At 41.6% G+C, this 20,413-nt stretch overlaps 1 protein-coding gene across 1 annotated transcript in view; it reads right to left on the minus strand.

The window, feature by feature from the left end:
* Positions 1 to 20,413, minus strand: part of nav2b (neuron navigator 2b) — a 342,800-nt gene that overhangs the window by 274,994 nt on the left and 47,393 nt on the right.

Genomic DNA, 20,413 nt, shown 5'->3' on the forward strand with positions numbered 1-20,413 from the left:
AAACTTCAACAATCACAACATGATTCAATGTAGCACAATCCAACCCCAATAATTCATGTTTTATAGAAAACAGGATAAAACCCTGGAGTGGGAACTAAACATGTTCTTGGTACTACAAAATAAAAGTTCTTGATCACCTGCACTGGAATGTGCCCAATGAGGTACTAATAAGGACAACTGAAAAACGTCTCCCTATTAATTTTTAACTAGATCTCTATTTCTGGCTATTACAGGGAAATGCATATCTTTTGTAACTGCACAGTGCTCAACATCACCAGCACTTCATACTTCATACATAGAGGATATTACATAGGTGCAGAAAAATATGAAGGTTATCTTTGAGTGGGGAACATATTCCGAGTGAGCGAAGCGAATGAGTGAAAATATTTTCAACATAAGAAGATAAACTTCATATCTTCACACCACCGTGTAATGTTCTATATATTAAATGGACACATCCACAAAAAACAAAAGCAAGTCAATCAAAAGGATTTTAATTTTGAACCGGTTCGCCATTTTGACAACGCGCGTCTAGTCAGCAGGAAAACACTGAGTGACGTCATCGGAGTGAAATATCGAGAATTATTATACATACAGGACACTTTTTCCGTGGAATAAAAATGTATTCTTTTCCCTTCTAGTGGGTTTCATTCATTTGGTTTGATAGCATGCAATACTGTTAGCATATCGCTTAACCTATGTGTATTACGCCACTCTACCCAATGGAGAATGAGTGTTGAATATGGTTTACGATATTGCATGGTTGTCAAGACAACATGACGTCACACGTCGGAGCTGATGCGACTATCCAATGAGAAAGTTTTCTCTTGCGCATGCACAGAAGCATTTCTTTGTTAGCTGGGAAACAGAAAGATGCGCTGAACACCCGAAAGGCTACCAAAACTTCATGAGATATTCTTCACGCATATTTACAAGAGAAAAACATACCAACGGACAGCGAAAAACTGGAAAAGAGACACGTTGGAGATGTAAAACTTCCATGCTAGTGAGCAACTGTGACAATTTGTAAACAAACATGGCCGCCAGATTTGTTTTATTAAATACGGAAGATTTTGAGAGAATTGTGGCTGCCAGATCGCTCCGTTGTGTGTAGTTGCTGATGCTGATTTTATAAGTAAGTAAGTAAGTACACAGGGAAATGAATACTTAAATATGAGTGAAAAATACTGTAGCGAGCATGCAGCGTGAAAGAAAAGTCTGGAGACAGAAATCAGAGTTTCTTGGTCGTTAGTCTGTACTACTTGCTCTCGATAGCACTGGCTTGACCGCTTTATTAGCATTCACTAACACTACTGGTGAAGGCTACACCAGCTGGAAGGTGACTTCACTGCTGCGCAAACAGTGCCGAGTTGTGGGTAAGCTCACGTTGGCCTTTGAGAATGCTGATATGAAGAGAGTGTATAATAATAATAATAATTTTTTCATGGTATATCAGATATATTCCATTCAGCTACTTGTCTTCGACTCGTTCAGTATCGTGCTAGCTGAATGGAATATACACTACCGTTCAAAAGTTTGGGGTCACCCAGACAATTTTGTGTTTTCCATGAAAAGTCACACTTTTATTTCCCACCATAAGTTGTAAAATGAATAGAAAATATAGTCAAGACATTTTTCTGGCCATTTTGAGCATTTAATCGACCCCACAAATGTGATGCTCCAGAAACTCAATCTGCTCAAAGGAAGGTCAGTTTTATAGCTTCTCTAAAGAGCTCAACTGTTTTCAGCTGTGCTAACATGATTGTACAAGGGTTTTCTAATCATCCATTAGCCTTCTGAGGCAATGAGCAAACACATTGTACCATTAGAACACTGGAGTGAGAGTTGCTGGAAATGGGCCTCTATACACCTATGTAGATACTGCACCAAAAACCAGACATTTGCAGCTAGAATAGTCATTTACCACATTAGCAATGTATAGAGTGGATTTCTGATTAGTTTAAAGTGATCTTCGTTGAAAAGAACAGTGCTTTTCTTTCAAAAATAAGGACATTTCAAAGTGACCCCAAACTTTTGAACGGTAGTGTATATGATGTACCACTCAACGCCAGCCAATATTATTTAAATATCTCACTCAGATCCATGATGTATTTCGTATGAAAAATGCGAGCTTTTCAACACGAGAAGATAAACTTCATATCTTCAAGCCAACGTGTGATTTTCTTTTTATTATATCGACACATTCACAAACAAAAAGTACCCAAATTTATCAAAACAATTCATCGATTCCCTCACGACTGACATATAGAGATTTGTCACGTTTTTGGTTCTCCGTGTCCCGGATGGAGTTCGTTTGAAAAATACGACAGGCGTATTTCCCAGTAAAACACTCGTGTCCGTATAATATAATAACCTTCATACTTGTACACTGACAAGTACATAACAATTTGTAGAAATAACAAAAACTAATAACAACCATAATCACTGTTAAAAGACACGGGTCACTCTATATCTATAGAGAAAGCTTTAAAAATCTGATCCCAGGTAACATAAAACAAAATTTAAACCTAAACATAACACATTCATGAACACCTGAATACTTTGTACTTACCTCACAGCAATCCAGACCTGTTTGAGCTTATTTTAACTTAACTGCACATCTGGTAATAACTCAGTATTTGCATGAATGATTGGCAAACTCCTCAGTCCACTCCTTAATGTTTTCACACGAGTGAGGCAGTTAGACGAAATAGACAGACAGTGTATATAAACCACGTAGCCCAAATTCAAATCCAAACACTAAGCAGGAGTGTGTGTGGTGTTTTTGAGCATTTTTTTTTTTTTTTGGAACAGCCAGCTCCTTGAGTGAAAGCGCGCTCCCAGAACGCAGATGACTCATGGGTCACTTTAGGGAATAAATGAGCCGGGCTATTTAATTTAATTGGAAAAAAAAGGGTTGTGTTCAATATGAACGTCAGGAAAAATAAACAAAACAATTGGTGTGGCTCTGGCATGCTCTCTGCAAAATAAAAAAAAAAAAAAAAACACAACACGTATTACCATTAGTTTAGAAATATTTATTAATTTATCAAGCCACCAAACCAAATAGAGTTGACGTTTATTTGAATATTATTATGGTTGTTTTGGTTCCTAGAACATTTCAAGGCAGGTCTGCGGGATGTATTGTACTGAGAGTTTCATGTGGCACTCTGAAACGTTTGAACCAACAATCTTTAACCTTTAACCATTTTGAAATTTCCATAATGTTAAAATCCCATATTGTTACAAACAAGAACGACTTAGTGACGTCAACCACAACACACCATATGTTTCCAAAACATTGCAAAAACGTTATTTTTGTAACAATCACCATTATCTACTTTTGTACAACCAGACAAGTGCATTATTAACCCTTTGATGCAAAACATATGCACACCCCTTCTAATGCACAACATGGGTCAAAAATGACCCGCATTCATTTTCCAGGTTATTTCATGTTGGCTGAGTTTTTCTTTGCTCTATCTTTTGAAATCAATTTATTTTATGATTGAATATTCCAAGTATTCTTTAAATATCTTGTTTTTAATTACCACAGATCATTAATTTAATTTTTTCTTTCCTACTTTATGAACAAAAATACTTTTTATATTACTACACATGGGTCATCCAAGTGTGATTTAAAATTAAATGTCTTAATACTATAATAATAATAATTTGTTTCAAGTAATTACTTTAGCAGTGAATGGGGCCAGTTATTTATTTATTAACTATGTCGTTAGCTAAGCCAACTACAATAAAATTAGCTAACTAAAGTAGAATATGTCAACAGCTCGGTAGCTAATAGTAATTACTTGTAACTTTCTGACAAGTAATCTACTCACTCTCAAGGGAACCTAAACATCATCCATTTTTTTCTAAGGTAATGTTCGAACAATTGAAAAACATTACTTGCATGTATTAGATGGGCAAAGGGCGCTGTGCTGAGCTGCGAAATGTCTGACACAAGCACAATTCACAGTTCCCACCAAACGCTGGAGTAAATGCATGCGGGTCGGTTCTGACCCATGTGTGTAAACTTGATGTAGAATTACAAAAGCTGTGCTTGCTCATAACTTAAGAAAGGAAAAATAAAAATGATGATTTGTGCTAAACAAAAACAAGATATTTACTGCATATTTGGAAACGTAAATGACAAAATGAATGTATTTCAAAAGTATATCATAGAAACACTCAGCCGTACATGAAATAACCTGGAAAATGAATGCAGGTCGTTTTTGACCCATGTTGTGCATTCGAAGGGTAGTGATACAAAAAGGGTTTTTATTCAAAAAGTAAGAAAGGAAAAAATAAAATAAGGATGTATGATGATCAAAAACAAGTTAATTGAGGAATACCTTGAATACTGAATGATGGAATTAATTTATTGCAAATATATAGAAGATAAAAACTCAGCCGGGTCACTTTTGACCCATGTTTTGCATCAAAGGGTTAAAGGGAAAAAAAAAAAAAAGTCTAACGTCATTATCATCGTCCAATCTTTTACAAACATGAAATGTTCAATAGACGCTGACTATAATATTCATATTTTTCTTACCTTTGTCATAAGAAGCCCCAAAATCCACAATGGACCTAAAGTGTTTGATAAGATGGACTAGAAAGGAACGTCAAGTGCTCACGTTTGGATGTTCAGCTACTGTAAAAGGACACATTGGCAGTTGATGTACGGGTTCCCATTCACACACGCTGAAAGTGGGTCAAATGCCCACTTTCAAATGTTAACGAGGGCATGAATGCCACTCTCTATTGGAGTTCAAAAGCACTGTTTATGTACAGTAGGACAGGGGAGTTAAAATGCTTAATGGCAACTTTAAGGTTTGGCAAATGTGGTGACACCTTGAACACACACAAGATGATGATGGAATAGTGAGAAAACTAAGCTTCAACATTTAAACGGAGCGAAAATCATGAATCAAGATCAAGCACTGAGGAGGTAGATCTAGCACTGCTTTTCCTCTGCAAACTGACAAACATTTAAAAAAAATCTATCAGAAGCCAAGTAGAAAATATTCACAACCAGCTATCAGAGATTATTCTATCCATATTCACTGGATATGAGCAATTGTGCGCTCTGATTGGCTACTGTACTACTAGGATATCAGCTCATATACCGTGAGTAGAGAAAAAATACAAAAAAGCAGCAAAATATGAAATTAAAGTAGTTGATGGTAAGAACATAACTTTTTATCATTTTTCAAGAATTATTATTATTGCATTTTTCACAAATTGCTACTGTCATTTCGCCGGTTTGTTTGTGGTATCGAATTTGCAAAAAATAAAAATAAAAACGCTCCGTTTCTCAAAACCCCGTGAATGTGGATAGAAAAAAAAATAGTAATTCTTCTCAATCTCGTCGTACATTGCTTAGAGCCAACTCAGTGCTACGTGCCTCGTCGGCGATCAGCTCATGTATGACTCAATTTCGTCGAATAACTGTTCAAGATTACCAGCACATTTGATGAAATATTTGTCAGATTATTTGTAAGAAGGTTATGCTGGGATCAGGCGACATGATATTTTTGTCCTTCATGATGATCAGCATGTCAGATTAGACGATCATAGTGCCATAAATTCATGCCATGTCTTGGTCCGGAGACTGGCAACACTATAAGGCTACATCCACACGACAACGGCAACGAGATGTTATTTAAAAATATATCGCGTCCAAATGGGCAACAATCAGTAAAATATCAGGTCCATACGGCAACGCAACGCTCGCTGAAAACGATGCAATACACATGCCACACCTCTAGGGGCGCTGTAAGACGGTCCCTTCGGAGACACCAGAACAATAGAAGAAGTAAGGGCGCATGCGCATAAACTATTATGCGCGAGACTTCATATTAGCCACAAAGTCAGGAAAATCTGTTTGTAAAATTACATTATAATGACCAAATACAATGAAAAGTATTTTTCCAGTCTCACCTGTGAAAGGTAATCCCATGTGATCTCGTTTGGACGGCAAACCTGTTGGTACAGTTAAACGCAGCTAATCTTTATTCTCCGCTTTGACCTTTCCAATATGGCAGCGAGGATGACGTACGATTCTACGCGGAAGGCGGCGTCTTTAATGGTCCGGAATAAATTGAATGATACACGTTGATGGATTAATTTGTTGTTTCTCACCTGTGAAAGGTAATCCCATATGATCTCGTTTGGACGGTAAACCTGTTGGTACAGTTAAATGCAGCACATGAATCTTTATTCTCCGCTTTGACCTATCCAATATGGCGGCGAGGATGACGTATGATTCTACGCGGAAGGCGGCGTCTTTAATGGTCCGGAATAAATTGAATGATACACGTTGATGGATTAATTTCTTCTACGCCCTTTTTGAGGAATGTATTGTAGGACTTAAACCCACATCTGAAGAGGTGAGATCGCTCCTTTTTTTTCCCCCTATTTTTGCTGGCGGGATTGACTCTGCCCTAAGGGCAGAGTCTCTCTCACTTTGCACCATTACACAATAAATATTCACAGTGAAAATATTTTGTAAGCGCGTTTCATGAACCAAGTTATAGGATTTGTTGACAACTCGCATCGAGTTCATTACACTTCTACCCGGCGTGAAGCACTCACAGTCATGTGGTTGTGACGTCATCGTAAACAAATCCGTTCTACTCATCCAGACGACTTCACAACGGCAACGTTGCCAGATCTTTCCACTCTGGAACCCGTTCTCAAAAAGATTGCGTTTTGGGCATCCAAAACGCTGGTGCCGTGTGGACGCCAGGCCTAAACGATAAGCAATTGTATCGGAGTCACCTGAATCCGTTGCCGTGTGGACAGGGCCTAAGTTTGACCCCCACCAATCATTGTTCACGTCTTTGCGAGTCATTGGGAGGAGGGTCGAGGAAGTGTCAATCATGGCTATCAAGGAACACGTCATGGGTTTTGTGAAACTAAATACAAGAAAATACAAAGTTCTGACAATGTAGGGGTGTTGTGGGGCAGATGCCACATCGCTTGAAATTGTGTAGTCTGATCTCGGTATTAGACTGCAACATGGTAAACATGTTGTTTATGGATTTTTTTTATGTGTAAAGTAAAGTAGGGATGTTAACCGATGACCGTTTGACCGATGGTTGACCGAATCAGCGTCAACCGGTAAATTTTTTTTTGGTTGTCGGTTAAAAAAAAAAAATTTTTTGAAGCTGCTGATTTTGGAGCGGAGAACCTGGAATTCTGTGTTGTAAATGCTTGGGGCATGCCATGTGGTGTAAGGACGACAGCTGACAAATCAGAAACACCCATTCAGTCATGTCCCGCCCTCCCGCCCCAGTTGAAGACAGCTGCCACTCGGCAAAAGAAAAGTCTCAGTCAGTGCATTTACATGCACATCCAAATCGAGCTGCTGTCGGTAATCGAGCTAAGGGCCCCAGCAGGGGTGCCAGAGAAATCCAATCCTACATGCACACAAGGAAATCGAGCTATTGTGTGAGGTACATTGTGCACCCGAGCCACAGGTGGCGCTACACGCCCCATCGTGTTGGTACACTTCCGGTTGTCGTCATGAAGAAGAGGAGTGATTTCCACTTTACATTCACACCACATGTCATTGCCACCTGTTGGCTACAAACTGTCCTGCGCAGACCACTGTTTTGTAAGACAATTTATTTTGCACAATTGTATATTTTTCTAAATCCATTTTTTGCTTACAATTTAACTTATGTAAAAGTTAAATAAACACACAAAAAGTTCAATTGTTTTTGTTTATTGTCTCCTTGTTCCTCCTGACCTCTTCTGCTGCTCGCTACTACTACTGTTGTCATGCCGACCGAGGCTGTTGTGTTTCCCGCTTGTGGTCTCGTCACTTCCGGAAGGGAAGTAAGTAGCTCGACTACGTAGCTCGATAGGGTTTACATGCACTAAGTAGCTCGGCTACAATCGCATAATCTAGGTCGCGTAGCTCGATTACGAGAAATCCAGTTCGGTTCGATTTCAGCCAAGCTAAGGTGTATCCATGGCATTTAGAACTTCGATTTCAGTCGAGCTACGGCAGAAATTCGATTTTCTCTATGTTGGATTACATTTTACTACGATGTTAACCAGGTACGTAACATCAAGGAAATTCTTGACTATCAAAGAAACAAGAACACGGCGCATGAATGAAGTCGATGGTTGATTAGTCTGGTGAATATTCATGTCAACGTAATAATAATACACAAGATCTGAACTAAAACCTGGTTACTCACTGATGTTACTTAGCATCAGACAGTTGCTATATTAGCTTAGCGGCTAATCAGCTCAGCTCCAGCTATCCCATTCCCAATGGCTGTGCACAATTAGCAGCCATGTAACCGTAATATCAGTAGCTGGAAAACAATTGCAGCATGAGGTCTCTGTGTCTCACTTCGAAGAAAAGTGCCTAGTCCGTAGCAGTATGCAATATCAACACAGCCTACTGCAGTTAACTGTAAACACCAGGGGCCGTATCGCTAAAACGTCCTATCTTCAATGAAAAGTTAAGATGGGACAAGTGTATGATAGGATTGTTTTCAACAGGCTACTCAATGCAAGCACCGGTAGTGACTGAGCTAAAGCTTGCCGCTTAGAAAATGACGGCAATTTATTGAGAACATGTTCACACTGATATTTTTAATGCCAAGTTGCAACTTAACAAAAGTGCGTGCCCCTTGCTGACACGGGTGGAGAAGGACAAGGAGGAGGGGTCGAGGGTGGATTTCACGCTTCTCACGATGTCTCTAAGCTGGAGCCATTTGTCCTCCGCTCCAATACAAACCCCTCGACATCAGTGCCGCGTTTGACTAAATGTTTCGCGCTGTAGAAAAGGTAATGTGAGTGGAGGGCAGCGACTGGGACTGAATGTGCGGATGCTCGCGGTTAGATTTAGAATAGATTCTAATAATTCCAATTCTAGAATTTTAAACTCATAGGTTAACCGACTTTAACCGGCTAATGAGGCTCGGTGGTCGGTCAAGATTTTTTTTAGTTTTCGCCATCCCTAGTGTAAAGTAATGATGGTTTGGCTTATGATGTTATGTTACTAATACAATAAGTCAAGTTGGGAAAAATATTTAACATCAAATATTATCAGAATATTTACATCTGTAACAAATCCAACAGGTTCGAAAAAGGTTAGAAATATAACGTTCGAAAAATGTGATTCAATGAGTCTGACTTAAATTATATTCAGAATATGTCATTAAACAGTTGCCACAATAACGCAGAAATGTTTCGTTAATGTTTATACCGCTATATATGCTGGAGCAACATTTGGAGCAATGCCTCAAAATGGTATACGAAATCTTCTTCAGAACAAAAACAAATATTCTTTCACACTGTTCAAAAGATATTTTGCTAATCTAAACTATGAATTAGCTGGGAATCGATTTTGTTTCCTAATGTTGCTTGAAGCCATGAACATACTGAATCTAGTCCCAAATTCAAAACCTTAACAGATTTCAGTCTTCAGCTTTCAACATTTTTAACATGAATCACTTAAAGGTTCTGCCTGCAAAGTTGAATTCTGGGCAAAATGTTCTATTTCTATTGCTGTTGGAGTTTTGAGATGTTTTGCTACCGCACACACACACACACTGTGTATCCTGTGTGTAAATGTTTTGCAGAGACAAAATGTGTCCCGCATTATACGATTCCGGACACTGACGAAGCAAGTAAGCAACAATATCATGTGACCACCGTGGGGCGTGTTTGACCTACTTTTAACCAAAACAAGTCAGCGTGGGCAAACATGGTGGGCTCCATTCTCCCGCCTGCTAAAAGCCAGTGGAAAAGAAAAGGAAAGCCTGTCTTTGGACTGTGGGAGAAACCTGAACACCAGGAGGAAACCCACACAGACACAGGGAGAACATGCAAACTCCACACAGAAAGGCCCCCGTCGGCCACTGGGCTCAAACCCAGAACCTTCTTGCTGTGAGGCGACAGTGCTAACCACTACACCACTGTGCCACCCACATTCCAAGTGCCAACTATCAATTTCATATTCTTCATATTTCTACCGCTATTATGGAGACCCACTGGCTCCGGTGAGCCAGCCAGGTAAGCACTGGGTAAGCTTTCTTTACCCCATCTTTTCTAGGGGCTTCCCTTTCTAAGACAGGCAGTGGTCTCCCTAAATATGGCTGCCTGGACACCCACAATGCTGCCTCAGCCCACTGTTACCCAGAACTTCAGCGAGGCTGTGATGATCAAATGCGAGCTGCCTGTGTGTAAAGTTTCTGCTAGCAACTTCCAGCTTCTCAGACCTGCTGCCGTCGCATTTACTCCATCGCCACAGGACTTTCCTATTCTCCTCTCCTAACAAAGCGCCTTGCACAGTAAGATAAAACAAATGATGTTGTGCCCCCATCGTGTTGTCTCTCTGGACCTTCAGACCTGATGCCAAGTGGTGCACAAAAGTGCCACAGACCTGAAGGGTATGGAAGTTACCCCGCAGTGACTTGCCGAGTGATGCCATCCATTGGCCATTTGAGTGGCTCTTCCAAATGCCATCTGGTGGTGTGCCATTGACCCTGTTGGGTTCATCTGCCACACTGCACTGAAAAGTGCCCTGCTGCCAGCACCTTATTGGTGATGTACTATTTAACCCATAGCTGGAACCCAGGCAGGTGCTACCACTCTGGGCCAGAGCAGACCTGAGAGCAATGGTGATTAAGGGGTAATGCCACTTTCTCCAATACTCAAGTCCTCCTGGAGCTGAGGCTCACCACCGGTTGCAGTTTAAAGTCATATCCAGGATTACCACAACATTATATGTAGCAAGCTGTATCTGTAAAGCTGGATCTGTAAATGGATATGTGATGTGTCTAGTGTGTAGGCGTAGCATTAGTGTGCTTGCCACCTCTCGCTTTCAGCCCTCACCACTGGCTAGCAGAGCTGCTGCATAGCATTGCGAAAAGAGAGATGAGTGCGGAAGTCTCTCCTGCCAGTATATAGCCTCTCCACAGCAAGTCCAATGCAATGCCTCCACGTGGCTACAGATGGAAACTGGGCACCGCAAGGCCCCAGGCTAAACTGCAGGGAGCTTGGAGGAGGTCTGGCCCCCAGACATGCGGCATTATGGCCCACTGGCGTGTGGACACGCCATGATGCCCATGAACCAGACCCCCAGCTATGGGTAAATGGCACGGGAAGATGGAGCTAGTTAGCCTTGGCAGGCAGTCTATCTCGGGGAAGGTAAACCCTGATTCCAAACCCATGAAAGGGTAGAAGGAGCCCTATATCCTTGGTCAGAAGTCCTTCTAAGAGACGGATACTCCAAAAATAAAGCTCAGGGCTGTGAAATAGAAATGACAAAATCCGAGGAAACAATTTTAGCAGGGGGTCTGGGGGGAGCAGCCCCCCAGGAGCCGGGGGCCTGGGGCCCGCAGGACCCCAGAAACTGAACAGATTTTGTGTATATTGATAGATTTGAAGCATCTCCTGAAAGCAAATATTTTCTCAACCATGCCATTTAATTTGAACTGTTTATTATTATTCATCTCATCTCATCATCTCTAGCCGCTTTATCCTGTTCTACAGGGTCGCAGGCAAGCTGGAGCCTATCCCAGCTGACTACGGGCGAAAGGCGGGGTACACCCTGGACAAGTCGCCAGGTCATCACAGGGCTGACACAGACACAGACAACCATTCACACTCACATTCACACCTACGCTCAATTTAGAGTCACCAGTTAACCTAACCTGCATGTCTTTGGACTGTGGGGGAAACCGGAGCACCCGGAGGAAACCCACGCGGACACGGGGAGAACATGCAAACTCCACACAGAAAGGCCCTCGCCGGCCATGGGGCTCGAACCCAGGACCTTCTTGCTGTGAGGCGACAGCGCTAACCACTACACCGCCGTGCCGCCGTTTATTATTATTATTATCATAAATTGAATATATAAATGTGAACAAGATGGTCTACCTGGTAATCTATAGTTTGACAGCTTCAATTTCACCAATTCCGCATGTTTTTTTCCTTTAACATGGTCAACCAAACGCGTTCTTCCACCAGAACCGTACTTCACATCCTGACGGCACAAGATACAGTAAGCTTTCCCTGGTTCTTTTATCTTCCATATGTGCTCATTCACTACCGACTTTAAACTCCAGCCATCGCCAATTCCATGGATTTTTGATGCCGTTTTCCTTGTCAAATGTTTTTGACATCGTCGGTCTCACCGTCCTCCCTCTGAACGATGTCCCTCCATGACACGGACATACCTCGAAATTCTCCTTTTCAACACCGTTGATATCGAAAGCGTGTTTAAAGAGCACAAGATTTGCGCCATGGTTTGTAAGCATGGCGCAAATGCCGTAAACCGGTCTGTCATTGTCGCAAAAGAAACCTACCCCCCCCAAATTTTTATTGCAAAATTAGATGATTTACTAAAATGATATTTTTGGCGGCCAAATTCGCGGAATTCCGCGGATCCGCGGATTTTTCACAGCCCTGAAAGCTGCACTAGCTAAGGCTGTTCCACACGTGGCATACTATGCACCTGTGGGACCTGTAAGCCTCGGCTGGCGAGAGGGTGGGAAGAAGGCTGCACAACCTCTTCTCACCATAAAAAGTCACCTGTGCTGGTCAGGTATTAGGCATGTCCCATGTCCCATGTCTCAACACTCACACATGTGGACTCACATGGACAAATAGCCTGATTGCCTACTCATCCGACGACCCAACAGGAGACTCCATCATATGCAGCAAGCTATGAACATAAAATCTGTCGTGATTGGCAACTTGCTGCTGTATCAAAAGGAGAAAATGTTTGCTGTTAGAGGAAAATGATCGCCTTTGAGGTGCCAAGAGTAACTTCACTTTGCCTCAGGCTGCATCACACCACAGAGTCATTGATTATTTTCCTATAACAGCATGCACTTGAGTGTTTTATTCCTTACTTACAGGCAGCACAGTGGTGTAGTGGTTAGCACTGTCGCCTCACAGCAAGAAGGTTCTGGGTTCAAGCCCAGTGGCTGATGGGGGCCTTTCTGTGTGGAGTTTGCATGTTCTCCTCGTGTCTGCACGGGTTTCCTCCGGGTGCTCCGGTTTGCTCCCACAATCCAAAGACGTGGATTAGGTCGACTGGCTCCTCTAAATTGCCCATAGGCGTGTATGTGTACCCGCCACCAGATGAGGGTTTGCGTCCCTCTGGTGTGCTATAATCACCCAAGAGAATTCAAGGAAGCTAGTTGATAGCGTCCTGGATCGCCGACCCTCAACTATGAGGACGGCAACAGACAGACAGACAGACAAGGAAACGGTCGAATGTCTGCAGACAGGTCTACTGCAGAAAAACATGTCAAACATCTCATGCTCTCCTCATTCTACAGAACACGAAACCTTCAGGCAATAAACGTGAACCAAAATGGAAGCAATCCTGAGGACAGTCCATTGCAGGATAAGTCATATGGTTAAATTCTACACAGATCTGGGCAAGTTCATGAACACCTGGAGCATCTTAGAGCTCTTAGAGCCAAAAGCTAAAGAGCACACAGTGCCTTTGAGGTTCCCCCTCAGGGTTTGTGAAAAATACAAATTACAGATGAGACAAATCATCACTCAGGACATGGAAGAAACCCAATGTAATTTCAACAGGGAAATTTACAAGCCTATAATCCAAACTAAGACAAGCACGAAGCCCTGGCAGGAGTTTTACAGTCTGCTAGAAGTCAGGTGTGGTCTTACCTGCGGAGGTCGCTCATGCTGAATTTCACTTTCTTTTTTTTTAACTTGGCATGCCACTGTGCTCTCTCTTACACCCACACACAATAAATCAGGTCCTGACTCAGCAGTGGAAAATCAATGATTAACTGTCCACCCTGCGTCAGAGCCATCATGATGTGGTGTGTCCTGGTTGGTCAACATCGCTGGATCGCTTCCTCTCTGTAGTTTAGAGGAAACTGACCATGCTGTATTTGAGGCTGAAGTCCCAGTTTATATTACAGCACCATTGTATCCTTCTATAAATGAGTCCAAGAGTATGAACGCACTTTCGCCAACCTCATTCACTCCCTTCTTTTTGTGCCCTCATTATCCCAGCGCTTCTCCCCCCCCTTTTCTTTTTCTTTATCTCTCTCGCTCTTTAATTAAAGCTGAATCAAAGGACAGTGAATGAGTGCATACCACAACCAGCTGCAGCTGAGAGAATGTGCTCTCTCTCTCTCTCTCTCTCTCTCAAACACAAGAAAGCAACCTTCATTTACAGTCTATAATTTTTAAGTTGGGAAAAAAAGAATGCAAAAAAAAAAAAAAAAGAGTGATTCTGAACAACCCTGAAATTTAAAATACTTTTAAAAAAGTGTGAGGCATGTGTCATGACCACACACACACACACACTGCATAACTTCCCAATCAGTGCCGACACACATGCCCAGTGCTGTATGCAAGCATAGCATTAACGGTACAATGCTGATTTTTTTAGTCATTATGGACAAACTGCATTCTCATATATAGTACTGTGCAAAAGTCTTAGCACCCTATATTTGACTTCTACATTAGGCTGCATGGTGGTGTAGTGGTTAGCGCTGTCGCCTCACAGCAAGAAGGTCCGGGTTCGAGCCCCGTGGCCGGCGAGGGCCTTTCTGTGCGGAGTTTGCATGTTCTCCCCGTGTCCGCGTGGGTTTCCTCCGGGTGCTCCGGTTTCCCCCACAGTCCAAAGACATGCAGGTTAGGTTAACTGGTGACTCTAAATTGAGCGTAGGTGTGAATGTGAGTGTGAATGGTTGTCTGTGTCTATGTGTCAGCCCTGTGATGACCTGGCGACTTGTCCAGGGTGTACCCCGCCTTTCGCCCGTAGTCTGCTGGGATAGGCTCCAGCTTGCCTGCGACCCTGTAGAACAGGATAAAGCGGCTAGAGATAATGAGATGAGACTTCTACATTATCGAGTCAGTACAAAAATATTTTAGAGTTCCAGCCGTTCGTTTTCCAGCACAAAATTAAATGTTACAGAAAAAAAAAAAGTTTGTATCTGAGCAGTATATTCCACAAGAGAGCACTTTTCAGATTAAAAAAGAAACCATAATGAAGGCTGCTGGGTTTTGGTGCAAAATGAAGAAGCGAGTGTGACAGTCAAAGTGTCCAGAAGAACTGCGGCTGGTTCTGGAAGACGCTCAGTAAAACCTACAGCTTATTTCCGCATAAAACTCCACTCATTGTACCTGAGACTACGATTTTTTTTTTCAAGCAAAGGGTCGTCTCACACCAAATATTGCCTTTGTTTCATTTATTATGGCTTATTGATTACTGTTTATAGCATTTTTTTAAAATATTGAAACATTTTATTTCATTATTTCTAAGCCGTTTTTGGTCTACAGCATTTCTTTACATGTGCCTAAGACTTTTGCACACTACTCTATACAGTTCTTTTGTCAGTCCAACTGCATACTATAGCTTGGATACTCTAATATGTTCAGGAGTTGCGTCTGTAGGGAACTATCGACTGGAAAAAACATCAAGGCAGACAGTTTTAACGTTTTAGTAGGGAGGTGCCTTGCATGGGACTCTAGGTCCCATTTGCACCTACCATTTTGGACCTTCCTGTTTTTGCTTTTTTTCATGGTTTTGTTTCATTTGCATGTCTTGTAAATTTGTAGTTTTGTTGTTTGAAGGCCAATAAAGCTATTTAAACAAGACCAACTGTGAGCTACTGCTCACTTACGTATCCCCCCGGTCTCGCTTATATCAGAATGAAAGCGATCGAAGGAATAGGACACTTATTATGAATGTTGACTTCAACAAATAATTAACCATGAAACAAGTAAGTAAAGAGCCGTGTCTCTCCCCAGGGATTTCAAACAGCATCCTGGTAAACTGTCATTTTGAAATAGCATTTTGCTTCTTGAAATAGTGTTGAAATCCACCCAATATGTTTCGTAAATACATCCAGTTGGTAAACAGGAAGTCGACGTGCGACAGACCTGAAAATGGTATACACGGTATAGAACCCCAAGCTGAAGCTCGGTACCAAATATCAAGCAGCCATGATTTGTAGTTGCTGAGAAAAGTGTTACGAAAATTTTGTAAATTCACGCTATATGTTTTGTAAATACATTCAATTGGTAAACAGGAAATTGATGTGCAACAGATCTGAAAATGGTATACATGGTATAGAACCTCAAGCTGAAGTTTGGTACCAAGTACCAAGTGGCTAGGATTTGTGGTTGTTGAGAAAAAGGGCGTTTCGGACGGACAGAAATATGGACGGACGGACAGAGGTAAACCAGTACACCCCCCCCCCACCCCCCTTCGGAGCGGGGGTATGAAAAAAAAAAGTAAAGAAAGCAGGGTGAAATATAATTTGTTTCTCTGAAAATACTTCAGACTAAACCTAGCCAATTCTACAATCAACTGTGCATTGTGTAAGATTGGGGAATGTCTTTGTTTTAAATTTTCTATTGCTTTTTTCAAATCGAATGCTATCACTTTCATATATCACTTTGTATGAAGTGAAGAGGTATGTGTGCAAGGCTGTTCTGTCGTTGTTGTTTATATCCCTCTCCTGGCTGCTCTTGAAGGAATTCCTCCCACCTACCACCCCTTTCCACCAAAGCAGTTCAAGGGCCATTTCAGAGCCCATTTTGAACCATCTCTTCACATTTCAACAGCTAAAAAAAACGGCTCTTGGACAGGAAAACTGGCTCGAGAGCAACAGCAAAACACTGCTGTTCTAGAACCAAGAACCACTCATGTCAGAGGCTGGGGGTGGGATTATCATGACCAACAAGACCAACTACGACTGGACTGGTCTGTCTAATGCAGCAGTCCACCCTCGTTGTTGTACTTGCCATGAACGTTGCTGGGAAAGCGGAGACGTGTACAGTTGTATCCAGTGACACGATGACGTGGTTGTATGGTGGCTCTCTAGCCTGTGGAAAGGCAAACCAGTTCTTAGAAGGTTCACAAGTTGAACCAACCCTGAACCGGCAGGCACTCAAACCAGCCCGGAACTTGCATGGGTTTGCATCGGTGGAAAGGGGGTAACAGTTATTTTGGGGGTTCTTTAAAGCCAAATAAGAAACTGCGTGTTGGCCTAGTGGTTAGTGTGTCCGCCTCTCAACCGGGAGATTGTGAGTTCTACTTGTGGTTGGGTCATACCAAAGAACATCATAAAGACGGTACCTACTGCCATCTGGTGAGGCATGCCGCAATACAGATGTGAGTAGGGAGTCAAACTCTTGTGGTTGCCAGAGGGCCAGCCCCCCCACTGTACCCCAAGCTATGTAATAGGCGAGAGGCCGAGGGCTATAGAAATGGAGATCTGCGCTGCCCGATGTGGCATGGCAGTGACTTTTTAAAACCAAATAAATATCTAAAGAACTTCCTTGCGCTGTAGCAGAAGGAATTCTGTCATGTGTGAAAGAACTTTCAGAGTCATGAGTTTGTACCTTGCTATCCAATCCCCCTCAGATAATCTAGCTAAATCCAGAGACATTTTCTGACACTAAAGAGGCCAGAATAGAATGCAGTGGAAAAACCGGCTGGGCAGAACATCCTCCATCCAAAGAAGACCGGTCACTGAGGGTTCACGAGGGCTCTGTGATGGGGATGAGCTTCCATTCTGCACACACTCAGTGCTAGAATCAGCGATTTCAGATGAACTGCTAGGTCATCCATACGAGTGCATTGGTACATTCGATTACGCTGGAACGTTCTTCAATAGTGTTATGATATACACAAGTTCATTATTTTACGATGGTGTATTAGGGTCGTTGTAGGGACCAAAAAAATACAAAAAAAAAAGCTGAGGTGGGGGTAATATTCCGAGAAAAAAACCCTAAAAATTCTGAGATTAAAAATTCAGAAATTCCAAGATTAATTAGTCACAAATTTACAAGAAAAGAACTACCATGCTTCCTGGTTGCAGTGCATTCTGGGAAATGTAGGAGACAATCTCTTAGGGCTTTATTATTTTATATTGCTTGATCAAGGAGGAAAACTGCATTTCCTGTAGCTCTGTTAAAGGAACTCTGGTGTCTGTGGAGTGATGACCTTGATCCAGCCTTGCAAATTGAAATTATCTGGTTCCTTGACCAGAAGGAAGAAAAAAAAAACTATTTTTTTTCCTTGTTAATTTGTGACATTAATTTTGGAATGTGAATTTATTTCTCGTAAATCTGTGACATTTATCTAGGAATTTCTGAGGTTTTTTTTACTTGTAAATTTGTGACTTTTTAATTTCTGAATTTAAGTTTTTTTCCTCATAAATTTGTGACTTTTTATCCAGGAATTTCTGAGTTTTTTTACTTGTAAATTTGTGACTTTTTAAATCTCAAAATTTCAGAGATTTATTTTTCTTGTAAATGTTTTACTTTTTATCTTGGAATTTCTGACGTTTTTGCTTGTAAATTTGACTTTTTTTTTTATCTCTGAATGTCTGAGGTTTTTTTTCTTGTAAATTTGTGATTTTTTTTAATTTAGGAATTTCTGAGGTTTTTTTTCATACATTTGTGACATTTTAAATCTCTGAATTTCTGACTTTTTTCTCATAGATTTGTGACTTTTTAATCTTGGAATTTCTAAGGTTTTTTTCTCATCTCATCTCATTATCTCTAGCTGCTTTATCCTTCTACAGGGTCGCAGGCAAGCTGGAGCCTATCCCAGCTGACTACGGGCAAAAGGCGGGGTACACCCTGGACAAGTCGCCAGGTCATCACAGGGCTGACACATAGACACAGACAACCATTCACACTCACATTCACACCTACGGTCAATTTAGAGTCACCAGTTAACCTAACCTGCATGTCTTTGGACTGTGGGGGAAACCGGAGCACCCGGAGGAAACCCACGCGGACAACATGCAAACTCCACACAGAAAGGCCCTCGCCGGCCACGGGGCTCGAACCCGGACCTTCTTGCTGTGAGGCGACAGCGCTAACCACTACACCACCGTGCCGCCTCTAAGGTTTTTTGTTTTTTTTTTTTCCCCCTACTTGTCCAGTTGGAAAAGCAGCAAGATTTTCACTTGTCCTGACCAGAACCTTTAATTCCTATGTATTTACTAGTTCAATGAAAGGAAAGTGATTAACAAAGTTTATCAAAAAGCACATCTAGTTATGATAATCATTATGCTTTAATGATTTAGAATTTTTCAATAAAACTCAAACTCTAACTGGGACAATCAACAAAAACTATCCAAAGCCCCATTACAGTGCATGCGTTGTTCTAACCCATTACCTGATCTGCAGTTTTAAGAGTTAGACTCACCCAAATTCAAAGCTTCTGGAGGAAATAAAGTTAAAGCTTAATTAATCCAGTAAAACTTGAAGTATAATTTAATTTAAAGAAATGAACCCAAAAGAAAACAAGTTGGACATGATAAGGATGAACGAATCACACTGTGAATGAAAACAAACCGTAAGTCAGTTTGGCCCTGTCGTAAAATTCCCACCAAATATTTTACGACATTTGCGATGGTTAATGTGAACCATACGAAGAGTGAAATGAAGATTCGCCAGAGATATTTATTTTATTGAGGTATCTGATTGCCATTTCTCTGATTTCCATGAAGTCAGAATTTAATAATTTATAATTAGATATTACGACTTGGTTATTTTTACACACACACACACACACACACACACACACACCTGTTGAACTCAGCTTCTGCGGAAATTCGTAAGCAATAACATGGCCGGATCACTGAGGTCACTGAACTAGTTTTGTTCAAACATTATTGATGTACCTCTTGAATAATTACTATAAAAACAATGATTTTCAACAAATATTCACCTTGTCCTATCAGACAGGCAGATACGGATTTGACTTGTCCGGACCAAACTCTTGGTTGTCCCGGACAGTCGGACTACTGTTAATGTCGAGCCCTGGAGTGGTGGCTAAAGGATGTGATGTACTGTAATTTTCTGTGTATATTGTGTATCATTTATAAGATTCCTACTTGAACTTGACAAATGATTATTGGAGAACTTAAATTCACCTATAAATACCACGCCCATTTTATTCCCTTAGAAGTAATGGCCCGGTCACACCGCCCGAACTTTGCTGGAGCGTTCCTTGAACGGTAGGGAGGGGGGGCCGAATTTCGACAACGCTCGTCACTGCGCACAAAATGGGAAAAAAATCGAAAACACAGGCGTTGGCTTAGCGGTTCACCGCTGAAGCCGGCGTTGCTTTAGCGTTGGTTTAGCGGTAGCGAGTGGTAGCGAGCGTTGGTTTAGCGGTGACGCGAGCGTTGGTATAGCGGCGGTCTGCGCATGCGGGCTTTGGCTCGGCGGGGGTATAAAGTTGGTTTAGCACCAATCATAACAAGTCTCTCAGCATCCATGGTGATACAGTTTTACTGTAACTTTGAGCAAATTCGATATAGATGAGGTCTGAACTCAACGGCAGCTCGATTCCAAATGAGCTCCTGGTCCATTTCTCCCCGTATTTATAGCCAAATTCTGGTCCCGCTCCGACACCTCTATA

This window comes from Neoarius graeffei, chromosome 8 (genome assembly GCF_027579695.1).
Source record: "Neoarius graeffei isolate fNeoGra1 chromosome 8, fNeoGra1.pri, whole genome shotgun sequence".
Classification (NCBI taxonomy): domain Eukaryota; kingdom Metazoa; phylum Chordata; class Actinopteri; order Siluriformes; family Ariidae; genus Neoarius; species Neoarius graeffei.